The sequence below is a fragment of the Phoca vitulina genome, unplaced genomic scaffold, assembly GCF_004348235.1.
Source record: "Phoca vitulina isolate PV1807 unplaced genomic scaffold, GSC_HSeal_1.0 scaffold24, whole genome shotgun sequence".
NCBI classification, from domain to species: Eukaryota; Metazoa; Chordata; class Mammalia; order Carnivora; family Phocidae; genus Phoca; species Phoca vitulina.
This window is the reverse complement of record NW_022589727.1, coordinates 16917581-16928918: the sequence shown is the minus strand read 5'-3', so window position 1 is coordinate 16928918 and position 11338 is coordinate 16917581.

Sequence of the window (11338 nt, the reverse complement as noted above, 5' to 3'; positions counted from 1 at the left end):
CGCGCCCGCCCGCTCGCACACACCGCGCCGCCGCCGCCGCCGCCGCCGCCGAAGTGGTAGTAGAGCTCCACGGCGGATCTCGGGGCTCTTCTGCTCGCTTTTTTTCTCTTCAGAAATTAAAGCAGAGGAGCATCTGAAAGTGGAAAGGTCCCCCTTCTGGTAGGATGGATGTAAAAGGAGGCAACAATTTATTCTTGAGGGGGCAAAAAGGGGAATGCATTGCTTGGCTTTGCATTGTCGGACTTTAAAATAAAGTGTGGCTGTTCTTGTGGTCCACACTCGGGAAATCTTTACAGACCTGCCAAGTCTCTCTTATTTGGAATCTTTTTAAAGGCAAGTTGTTTGGACTTCTTTTTCTTTTTCTTTTCGTTTAGAGAAAGTCAGGGACGCTGAAGAATGTCATAATGTGATTCAAACGAGACAGCTTTCATTTTACTCCTTTAAATAACATTCTTAAATTGACATAGATCTCTGGCTGGAAAATAAAGCTTTCTCTTGGTTAAAAAAAAAAAACAGCAAGAGGTAAGAAAATATGCACTTAAGAATATGTGAACAAGATAATAGTTTCTAAAGCATATTGGAATGTTTGCAGATTGGTGAGATTCGTGTTTGTTTTCAGATAGTTTTGCTTTCTAACATTTCACCTGCTCCCATCCCAAAACAAGAAACCACCACGTGTTTCCTTCTTCTACCTTCTATCCTAGGAAGAAGGATATTTTAATTATTTTTTTTTTTTTTTGGTTGTCTTTTTTGCTGTTTATTGATTGGACACGCTTGTCAAGTCAATAAATGCCAGACAGGACAACCAAAATAGAGCTGAGTTTCACAAGTCTTTGTGGAAATCAAGAGATACAGAATAGAGTTCATTAATTACACAAATGGGCAGAATTTAGTACAAGTGGTATTGTTCTTAACCAGATTAAAAAAGAAATTCTCCATTCTGTAAAATTAAGATATAAAGACCACCCAGAGTCATCAAAGCTTTGAGGAAGTTGTATTTTTATTTCCAATCTAACCTTTAAACTGCTTTGACCCTAAAGTAGATACAGTATATGTTTTTTCCCATCACCTTCATTATAATGAAATGAGTTTTCAATCCATCTACAGGAATTTCTAAAATGAAATCGTAGTTGCATTCAAATAAATATAATTTTGCATGGCTGTGAAATAATAAAGCACACAACTTTAGTTGAAGAATCTACGTTCCAACATTCGGGATTCTAGATTTTACACATAACTTTATAACGATTCCATTTCACAGAACTCCTTCAGAAAAGAAAAATGTTTAAGACTCCCAGTTTTTACAATGCTTTCCTTTCATGTGGTAGCCATATGCGTGCAGGATGCTATGATGATACCAGGTATGTGTGGTCCCAAGTTATGTGTGATACTATCCAAAATATTAATAGCATCTAAACCTGTTTTTACTGAAATGTGAAAAACTGTTAACATGTTACAAAAGCATAGCTAAATTAATTTGTTAAAGTTGTCTTCTATGTAGGTTGATATTGTTCGTTCTTCCTCAATATACTACTTTGTCTATTTTAGTCTGTGATTGTTCTTTCTCATCCCAGTGTTAATATTTCTCTTGCCTTCCTCTGTAAGAGATGACTAAAACCCTTAGATCAGAGAATGTAGATCTGTTTCAAGAGTCTCAGATGCCAGTTTGGGATAGTACTACATAGTATTTCTAGGGGGAGTTAAAGTGCCAACCCTCCAAAAGACAAAAATAACTTTTTACCTAATCTCACAAATTAATCTACACAGAGAAAATGTTTTTGCAAGATTTCTTTAAATATTTTAATTTAAATAAAAATGTTTGGGGGGGGGGGAAGAAAACCACTAATTATTTCTCTAAACATAAACTCCAAAATCTATTCATGAGCCCAAGCCACCATCAAGACTCTGAGTAAAAAACATCAACTTTGCAAATACTTGAGTGCCATTGCTCATGGATGGAGTAATAACACATAACATGTAAAAAGAATTTTTTTTAAGACAGGACACGTATTTTCTTATGACTCATTAAGGTGTCTGGAAGCCCAAGACAAACATGACCATCCCACCTTTTGAAGGGCCAAGTATTACCCTGGTAGACAAAACCTACTGATTCAGCATTCCTTACCATTATATGCCATGTGAATTAATCAATTACATGGAATTGGTGAGTGCTCGCTTTCATTAAGCAGTGCTGAGTAGACTCAAAATTACTTTCCATGCTTTATAAATAAATAGACATCAAGAATATACAAACTATCCAATATATATGATAAAGGCAACACAGATGCTAAAGAGGGAAAATTGTGTTTCCGTCTTTCATTTGCCAACACAAGAGAACATAATTAACAACTGGGAATATGTAAGCATGCCTAATTAGAAAACATTTTCTTGCTTAATAAAATTTATTTGGGGGATAGCAAACCACTATCTGCTCAGTTACGTATGTCCCAACTTTTAGCTATATTTTCCCCATTCTTAAATCAAAACTGGAAATTAAGCTACAATCAAAATGTCATTCATGCAACAACAGTTTATTGAACACCATCATCCATCAAATTATGTTAGCCACCAAGTAATTTATGCAAAATTCCATAAATAAATAGAAAAGATAAATATATAAGGCTTATGAGTTTTAAGTGTTGTGTACAAATAACTTGAATAATAGTCTAAAGTTTAAAATGAGACAGACCCTCCATTATTCAGTCCCTTCATTAAGAACTTAAGCATCTATATAATTAAACTTTCCATGTCTTATTAATGCCTGATTTATTTAATTTCCACCTTTTTTCTTACACTGACTCCATAGCATCCACTTTTAAGATATTTTGCATTTTTAAGAAAATCTTCTGTCAGTGAAACAAATAAAATACCTGGGACTGAAAACCTCCTTTGAAAAAGATTAACTTTTTTTTTTTCAATTGCAAATTCCAACAATAAAGATATTGCTAAAGGAGGGATTAATGTTAAAGGAGTTCTGTGTCTATGAAAACTGACCTCAAAGGAATTAATTACACAAAACATATTAGGTACCAGTTCAAGTAAATCTTCAATTTAAAATGTCAATTGCAAAACATAAATCTCTTTGGTATGTTTTAAGTCATAGTGTCAAAGTTGCAATCTGGAGTCTAAACCAATTTCAAAGAAAATAGTCTTCATGATTTAAAAAAATATATCTTTAACATATGTTTTACTTTCTTTTACTTATCTATACTATGTTACAATTTTATGTAACATTTTCAGATTGTTCTAAAGATTGGTTCCAGATTTTTTAAAAGGTATTACAAGTTTACTTCAAATCTAAGTGTACTATCTGCCTGAGTAATATGCCCTATTACTTCCCAGAAGCTTTCTAAGGAGGATCATTTATAAAGACCTTTAAAATCATATGAAGGGGCAAAGTTGCATCAAAACCCATCTGAGTCTTGTGTGTGTGTGTGTGTAAACTATAAATGTGTTTTATATATAAAATATGTATGTGTTACACACACGTGTATACTAGCATATTAACATATTAACATTAGAATGATGTAAAAGAGGCTTTTAAATTAACGTTTGTTGACAGATGTTTATCGACATTTGTGCAAAATGTCAGTGATACATATGGGAAGGCAATGTTTTTAGCACACAGAAACTATTATTTGTTCCCAGTTCCTTTACTCGACCACTGTGTCATCCTCCATAAATTACTTGATACCCATCCCCTATTCCCATAACCATCCCCCACCACTTTTCTTAATCTACAAAATGGGTAGTAATATTTGACTGCAAAATCGTTTAAGAACTTCACATGGGAAAGTCTGTACTGAATACATAAATATAGCAAATGTATTTTGCCATTATGAATAATAAATTCTGTTTTCAGTCTGTTTCTTTTTTTTCACTAAGTCTTATTAACTTGACATTTTTTTCCCTTCATAAAATCTGAGTCATTAAGTCCCTTTTTAAAATTGCAGATATATGTGCATAAGCACTTTTCTATTTTGTGGTAAAATATATCAAGAAAGGAATGTTTTAAAAATTGCACAGTATACATCATTTATGCTGTGCTTATATAACTTCCATAACTTACATTTATGTTATGATTATGTGTCATTCAGCGAAATTTTAAAATTTTAATTGTATCATGTATAGTAGCATTTAACGCTCATAGTTTGTCACAGTCATCTTTTCTTTCTGAGACCTTCATAAGCACCCCAATGGTCCTTGTTGATCCACTGAAACAATTAAAAAAGAGGGGAAATCCTTTCTTTACTACAGAAGTTGTAAAGAGAAAACAGAGATCTTATACTAGAATGACATTCGCAAGTAACAAAAGGTACTTTTGAAGGTATTTTTAAAAGGTGAGTCAACATCTCAAGGAAATAGGTTGTAGCACATTAGAAAAACCAGGTAGTATTCATTTGAAAATTCTAAAGAATGTAAGGATATTTGTAAGTTATCAGCTAACAAAAAATGAGCATGTACCATTAAAAGAGACCATAAAGGAAAAAAGCAGTTAAGAGATTGAATCCATCTTCTGAAGTGTTACCAATATTAGGTGTTTGTAGAACTTACTGGCACAAACTAAAAATAATCACTGTAATTAGAACTATAAAATTTGTAGATAATGAAATAAAGAGGGAATAGTCACATTTCCTAAAATGGCAAATTACGTTTCTCCCGTTTTGAAAAATTTATAAGAATCAAAATTTTTCACGTTATGTCTACATAATGATGTCTATGGATAAATATTTTTAAAGTTTTAGATGCTACACCTGAATTAATTTTATACACTTAAAGTAGATCATGTCATTTGTTTTATACCTCAAATTTTTTATATTTCAGTTCTTGTACAAATGAGGACAAGTAGGTTCTTCGGTTGTCATAGTTTAACATAATTATTAAAATACCAGGATATATGGTTAGCACTACAGCGTGCAAAAACCAAAATATTGGCCATTAAAATCTGGACATAAGTAAAAGAAACCCAATAATGGTGAGTGGCAACTACATTTAAGAAAAAGGATAAAATTTAAATTTAAAAGTTAGAAGCTATCCATAGCATAACCATCCCTGAGCATCAGTCATTTGGAAGTTAATTTTTAAAATTATGTAGATATATTTTTGCTGTGCTATACTGGTGTTAGAATAAATGAATAGTATTTTTCTTCATTAAAAGAAACGATGATCTATATCATGGCTTTCTAGCATCTTATTTTCAAGGAATTCAAACACTATAATTTGATCTCACTTGATCTCAAAAAATTTTTGAGAATTTTTTTTTCTTTAGCCTTCTATGAAAATGCAGCAAAGATTCTTATAAAGCTGGGGTTTCAGAAAGGGGGAGATGTTCATATTATAAGAAGCATACTTCTTATGCTATAGTGAGATAGATATACACTAGAGACATGGTATAAAAATAACAGCATTTTTAGGAATAGGGATTTTTCTTATATATGTTTGGGAATTGTTCAGAGTTAAACAGAATAAACTATTTGCTATCCTGCAGCCTGAAAATGGATGATCTATATTATATGGATGAACACTTTTCAAAAAATTACAACACCGTAAATTCACTTATCTGTGAAGTTGGAGTGAACAGCACCTAACCTGTCTTTGATGATTCAGAAGGTACTTCACAAATTTTGGTACCTTTGAATTAATATTTATGAACCTTCATTACCACTATAATTAAGACATGCAGAGATATCAATTAATAGCGAATTCTAATGAGAGAATGTCAGATCGACTAAGTTTTATCTGCATACAGACATCCCATTCTTGTCTGCCCACCGTGCCAATATTACCGTTTGTGATTTTGATAGCTTCATGCTTATAAATATAAAATCACCAAATTCAAAAGTAAGTAAATTTTTTTGAATGAAAGCTTTTCTGACCTCTCTTTTTTTCCTATTTCTGTTGCTAAGACCATGTGAGGTTAGCAGTGTTCATAGTCATAACTCCCTATTTGGGAATTTCCAAAGAAATTTCTCAAGTTGGTCAAAATATAGATGGAGAAATAAGTGGATACCGATATAAAACAGAGAAAGAGTGATCATTCTCAGTCTCACCTTTGACACCATGTGGACACATGCCACTGATGCGATTTGACCCTCAACACTGGGACTCTCGTAGGCTCAATACATAATAGGTGGGAGTCGATATTCTTTTAAAGGGAAAATTCTAATCACACAATTCCTATCAGAGTTTTTCATCTTTCTGTGTATAGTCCTTTGGCCCTTATTCATGGCTAGTCTCCTCTTTTTATTTTTTAATTGCCAAATCTTTTTAAATTTATTTTAATTCCAGTGTAGTTAACATACAGTGTTATATTCGTTTCAGCTGTACAATATAATGATTCGGCAGTTCTAGACATGACTCAGTGCTCATCATGAGAAGTGTACTCTTAATTTCCATCACCAGTTTCCCCCTCCTCCTACCCACCTTCCCTGTGGTCACCATCGGTTTGCACTCTAGAGTTAAAAGTCTGTTTTTTGATTTGTCTCTTTTTTCTTCCTTTGTTCATTTGTTTTGTTTCTTAAATTCCACAAATGAGTGAAATCATATGGTATTTGTCTTTCTCTGGGCTTGTCCCCTCTTTAAAGAAAAATATCTTATTTCCTTTGGCCACTAGGTTTCCAAGCCCTCATTTGTTCTTTTTGACTGATATTACCAGGCCACTGCAAACCCTAGAAACTTCATATACTTGCAAAATATAGCAGTTTCTATTTCATATCATTACTCCCATAACATCCAGACCTTACATTATTTGAATGGTATTCTCTTAGGATATCTATCTAGTATTATCCGTTTGGGGTATTCACATCCCTCCTCTTTATGCCCCACGTGATAATTTCTGTGTTGCTGTTTTGTTGTTTTCATATCCTGCCCCTTTCTAAGGGATCACGTTTCTCTTCTTAAAGGGCACTGACCCCTCCCACTATCATTCCAAGTGAGGAAGATGGAACCTAAAATGTTTTCCCTAATCTTCGTACTCCTTTTCTTTATTTTTTATTAAAATTGTAACATAAAAATGTCACTCTGAAGAAAAGCCTTGGCTTCATCATTCCCAGCTCCCCTTCCCTGGGAAGAGAATACATTGCCTTTTAATCATGTTGGCCTTGCTTTTCCATAAGGCAATAAAAAAACAGTCTCAACAGAGGTTGCCAGTTATAACTTATGTATAAAAAATGGAATTAAAAACGTTTGATGAGGCAGAATCAGTTCCATAGGGACCCCGCCCCCTGTATTTCCCAAGTTTTTATTTTCTCCTTGCCTTCCTCCAGCCTCTCTTCTTAATTTTGTCTTGCATGATTCTTTCTCCCAAACATACCCTTAGGATTTCAAAGGGGCCTCCTTCCCTAATTTCCCCCTTTTTTTCCTCCATTCTTACCAGCATGCTTCTGCATTTATTTTCTATTGACTCTGTATTCTGACTGTCTACAAATATTCATTATAGTTGGAAGTTGCAATCTACCTTCTGATGCATCAACTGCATATGAACAGAGTTCTGTGAGCTGATTTCCTTTTTCTTATTGACTAGACATTTGGACTGGCTTTCAATTCACTGCATAGTTTTCCAAATGGATTTATATTGCTGGTACAGAAACACGCCCACATCATCAATCTTACCGTTCTTCTTTAATGATTTTTACCTGCCTTCAAATTGGCCAGTTTCCCCAATCACATCTCCACCTCATGTATTTGGATGTTAAACCCTGCGTTTTCATAGTTTAACACTAAATCATGCCGTATTTTGTGGAATGCTTTCTTCTGGGTATTTCCTAGAAATTCTGCCTCTTTCCCGTCTGGTGACTATAGTAAGTACTTTTCCCCTTTCTCCTATTTATTACAGGCTAAGTGTTGTGTCAGCTATTAATGCATATTTCTGATGGTATAAACTCTGATGTAACTTGTTGACCTAAGAAGTTCAGGATGTAACTTGTTGACCTAAGAGGTTCAAATTTCCCATATCCTTCTCTGTTTATTCTTAAGAAATATTTTCAATAACCTATTTTGCATGGATTCCATTAAAGTTTTACTTTTTCCTGAATTTCCTGATTCTTTCCCACTTTTTTCCTGTGTTCTACCCTCACCTGGCTCCCCACCATGTGCCTAAAGTACCCACAGAGATCATGTGTGTTGATCACGGTGTGATGGGCAGCTTCCAAGATGGCTCCCAAAGAGCCTGCCTTCTTGTATTCATGCTTTTATGTCATCCCAACCCCTGAGTCTGGGCTGCACGTAGTGAGCTACTTCAAACAAACAGAATATAGCGAAATGATGGGATGCTATTTCTGAGTTCAGATAACAGAAGTTCCTCTCTCTCTCTCTCTCTCTCTCTGGCTTTTCTTGCTTGCTCCGAGACTTTACCTGCCATACTGTAAGATGTGCTATGCAGAGACTCACATAACAAGGAAACAAGGGAGGCCTCCGATCAACAATCAGCATGAAACTGGGTCCCTCTGTCCAACACCCCACAAGAACCTGAACCCCACCAACAACCACATAAGTGAGCTTGGAAATGGCTCCTCATCCAGTCAAGCCTTCAAATGAGACCTCCCCACCCCCCGTAGTCCTGGCTGACACCTTCATTGCAACCTTGTGAGAGACCCATAGCCAGAAGACCCAGCTAAGTTGCTCCCAGAATCCTGCCCCACAGAAACTGTTGTTTATGTCTCTGAGTTTAGGGGTAATTTGTTACACAAAAGAGATAATTTACACAGTAATCCCCCTTTATCCATGGCTTCACTTTTCACCATTTCATTTACTCCCAGTCAACCAAAGTCCCGAAGCAAATGATCCTTCTGACTTACCATCAGAAGTCAATTGTAACCTCGGGATGCCTCGGTGGCTCAGTTGGTGAAGGGTCTGCCTTCGGCTCAGGTCATGATCCCAGGGTCCTGGGATCGAGTTCCGCATTGGGCTCCTTGCTCAGCAGGGAGCCTGCTTCTCCCTCTGCCTGCCGCTCCCCCTGCTTGTGCTCGCACTCTCTGTCATGTCAAATGAAAAAAAAAACAAAAAGAAGTTAATAATCACCTAATGCTATATCACAAAGCTTATGCCACTCACCTCACTTCATCTCATTACATAGGCATTTTGTCATCTCACATCACGGCAAGAAGAGGAAATGTAAGTTCAGTACATAAGGTATTTTGAGAGAGAGACCACATTCACATAACTTCTATTATGGTATATTGTTACAATCATTCTATTTTATTATTAGTTGTTAATCTTATACTATGCTTAATTTAGAAGTTAAACTTTATGGTAGGCATGTATGTATAGGAAAAAACATAGTATATATAGGGTTTGGCACTATCTGAGGTTTCAGGCATCCTACTGGGAGACTTAGAATGAGTCCCCCATGGAGGAGGGGAGACTACTGCAAACACGCCTGAGTTTTGTGTTGGTCTTTCAAGCTTTGATAGTACAATAGCATACACTGGGTAACTTATAAACAACAGAAATTTACTTCTCACAGTTCCGGAGGCTGGAAGTTCAAGATCAAGGTGCCAGGAGATTCAGTGTCTGGTAAGGGTTTGCTTCCTGGTGCCTACATGGCTGTCTTCTTATTATGTCCTCACATGGTAGAAGGGGCAAGGACCTCTCTGGGGCCTATGGTATAAGGGCACTAATTCCATCCATGAGAGATCCACCGTTATGATCTAATCACCTCCAAGGCCCTCCCATCTCCAAGTACCATCACATTGGGTATTAGGATTTAATGTATGGATTTGGGGGGACACAAACATTCAGTCTATAGGAGGCTTTCCAGTAACTAATTTAGGCAAACTCAAACACAAAAACAATCTCTTGAAAGGGTAGCAGGTAGCTAAGAGAATTGAGGAAGACTGAAGAAGGATGTTCAGGGAAGGCACAAGCAGCAAGAGAAGCTAAAATCCGTCAGAGCTCAGTCAAGGTCCCGCATCAGGGACTTTGGTGAGGACAGCATGTTGCAGGGTGCTTGGGCACTGCTAGACGTTGTATCTCACTGCCGCCACTATGCATGATCTCTAGCCATTCTGGCCTTTTACATCCTTCCCTAAAGACCCCAAGTTCGGAGTGGGGCATCCTTTGGCTGAGCTGAGGTCACACACCTGCTCCCCCTGTCAGAGCTCAGAGGCAAGGACTGTCTGCCCACCTTATAGGAGATGGAGATGAGTTCCTACCTCCCTCTGAAATCACGATAGGTGGTATTTCCCCAAAGAAAAAAGGAGTAGGATGCTAAGGGGCCAAAATTGACAAATGGTCATGCTTTAGCATTCTCTTTTAGGTAATTTTGTTTTTCTTTTTAAACTTTCACCAAATGGATTCCCTTTTTAGTACAAACTGTCTAAAATAATAGTCCATGCTTAGATATTAACAGCTATTCCTTTCTCACCACCCACTTGCCAGTTATTATAGTCCATTTGCTAGTCAGGTGTGTGAAGAACTAAAAGAGCATGTTTATGTGCTTTCATTTGTCAGGAATGAAAAGGCCAAGATTAACACTTTTAGTCTGAAGAAATAAATTTACAAAGCATCCAGTGCGGGACCTGCTATGCACTGTAAAGTCAATGCCTGGCATTTTCTTTTTCTGCCACATGCATTTTCCAAGAGCAATTCGAGTTTTTCCTCTTGCAAGGTCTCACAATGGTACCCTACACTTGGAACTGATTATTTTGAATATTAATCTTCCCTCTCTTCCCTATATTTTTAACTATTTATTTTCAGTCCCAACAAAAATTGACCCATTAATCCTAATCCCCATAATCTGGATTCTTCCCCCTCTCGATAGATAGATGATAGATAGATAGATAGATAGATAGATAGATAGATAGAGAGATAGATAGATGATAGATAGATAGATAGATGATAGATAGATAGATAGATAGATAGATAGATAGATAGATAGATAGATAGTAGATAGATAAATGATAGAGTATTTTTCCTGGGCCTTCCTTCTTTCTTCTTTCCACATTTCTCCAACCTTGTGGTGGAGATAATGATCCTCTTTTGCTTATTTTCCTGGATGTTTCTTGAGCTCCTCCCTCTACTCCCATCTTTGCTTGTGTTCTGAACATTTTTATCTTTTAAGTTGCTGGCTTTCTCTATTCGCCATCTTTCCTTCTTCACATTCTCTTTCTTTTGATCTTCTTTATTCTTCCTACCCAACTACTTTAAAGCTCTTTGAGTCTTCTCCTACTGAACCTCATATTTGCACCTCTATCTTACTGAAGACTTTCTCTCCTTCATCTTTTTCTGCCTATTTTGCTTCATTTTGACTATAATTTTCAACCATGCATCATTAATTCAATACACATTTATTACATATTTATTCTCTGATTAGAACTGTATGAGGTGAATCCTGCCCTCA